We start from the raw sequence: 2075 nt of genomic DNA, 5'->3' as shown, positions 1-2075 counted from the left end.
GCTGGTGCAATTTTGATTGGGATTGCATTGAATGTGTAGATAGCTTTGGGTAGTATTGACATTTTGACAATATTTATTCTTCCAATCCATGAGCAGGGAATGTCTTTCCATTTCTTTATATCTTCTTCAATTACCTGCATAAGCTTTCTATAGTTTTCAGCATACAGATCTTTTACATCTTTGGTTAGATTTATTCCTAGGTATTTTATGCTTCTTGGTGCAATTGTGAATGGGATCAGTTTCTTCATTTGTCTTTCTGTTGCTTCATTGTTAGTGTATAAGAATGCAACTGATTTCTGCACATTGATTTTGTATCCTGCAACTTTGCTGAATTCATGTATCAGTTCTAGCAGACTTTTGGTGGAGTCTATCGGATTTTCCATGTATAATATCATGTCATCTGCAAAAAGCGAAAGCTTGACTTCATCTTTGCCAATTTTGATGCCTTTGATTTCCTTTTGTTGTCTGATTGCTGATGCTAGAACTTCCAGCACTATATTAAACAGCAGCGGTGACAGTGGGCATCCCTGTCGTGTTCCTGATCTCAGGGGAAAAGCTCTCAGTTTTTCCCCGTTGAGGATGATGTTAGCTGTGGGCTTTTCATAAATGGCCTTTATGATCTTTAAGTATGTTCCTTCTATCCCGAAAGACAGAGTATTTTTAAAGCAGTAAGAGAAAACCAACTTGTCACGTACAAGGGACCTTCAAACAGAACATCATATTTCTCATCAGAAACTTTGGAGGCCCTTTGCACCCCTGTTTGTTGCAGTATTTACAATAGGCAAAATATGGAAGCAACCTAACTGTCTAATGAGATGAATGGATGAGGAAGAGGTAGTATACATCCACAATGGAATATTACACAGCCATTATAAAGGATGAGACCACGCCATTTGTGACAATGTGGATAGATCCAGAGGGCGTTATGCTAACTAAAATAAGTCAATCAGAAAAAGGCAAATATATGATTTCATTCATGTGTGGAATCTAAAAAAGAATGAATATACAAAAAGCAGAACCAGACCTACAAATACAGAGAACTAACGGATGGTTGCCAGAGGGGAGAGGGTTGGGGACTGGGAAAAATGGGTGAAGGGGAGTGGGAGATACCAGCTTCCAGTTATGGAATGAATAAGTCATGGGACTAAAAGGCACAGCATGAGGAATACCGTCAATGATATTGTAATAGCGATGTATGGTGACAGGTGGTGGTTATGCTTGTGGCGAACATAGCATAATGTATAAACTGTCCAATCACTATGTTGTACAATTGTCACTAATGTAACACTGTGTGTCAACTATATGCAAATAAAAACAAGAAAGAAAGAAAGAAAGAGAAAGCAAATTTTGGAGGCCAGAAGACAATGGGACAATGTACAAAAATCACTTTCAAAATAACCGTCAACAAAGAATCTGGTATCTGGCAAAACTGTCCTTCAAAAGTGAGAGAGAAATTAAGACATACTCAGATAAACAAAAGCTGAGGGAGCTCATTACCACTAGCCCTGCCTTGCAAGAAATGCTCAAGGGTGTTCTGCAGAGGGAAATAAGAAGACACTAGATAGTAACTCGCTACCATATGAAGAAATAAAGATCTCAATAAAGGTATACACATGCATAATGATAAAAGCTAGTATAATTTTAACAATGAATTATAACACCAATTTTATTTTTTACTTGATTTAAGAGTTGAATATATTTTTTAATTGAAAAAATAGAATAAAAGGGGGGCCGTCTGTAGTAAGCCATGGCCAATGGCCAAAACACTAATGAATATAAGGTAGAAAAGTACAGATATGCACGACAACAGGTGTATCAGTTGGGGTTCTCCAGAGAAACAGAAAAACAGAAGCTGCAGGAGATGTTATTTATAATATACAAATATATATATATATATATATATATATATATATATATATATATATATCGTTAAATTATTTACACTTATATACGTAAATTGTAATTCGCTGGACCCTCTGCTCAGGGTCTTGCAAGGCTGAATTCAAGGTATTGACCAGGCTGCAGTCTCATTTGAGGCTCATTGTTCTCTTCTAAGCTCATGTTGGTTGTTAGAA

Source organism: Panthera pardus, unplaced genomic scaffold, assembly GCF_024362965.1.
Source record: "Panthera pardus isolate Hobbes unplaced genomic scaffold, ASM2436296v1 HiC_scaffold_12, whole genome shotgun sequence".
Taxonomy (NCBI): domain Eukaryota; kingdom Metazoa; phylum Chordata; class Mammalia; order Carnivora; family Felidae; genus Panthera; species Panthera pardus.
This window is presented reverse-complemented; position numbering follows the sequence as displayed.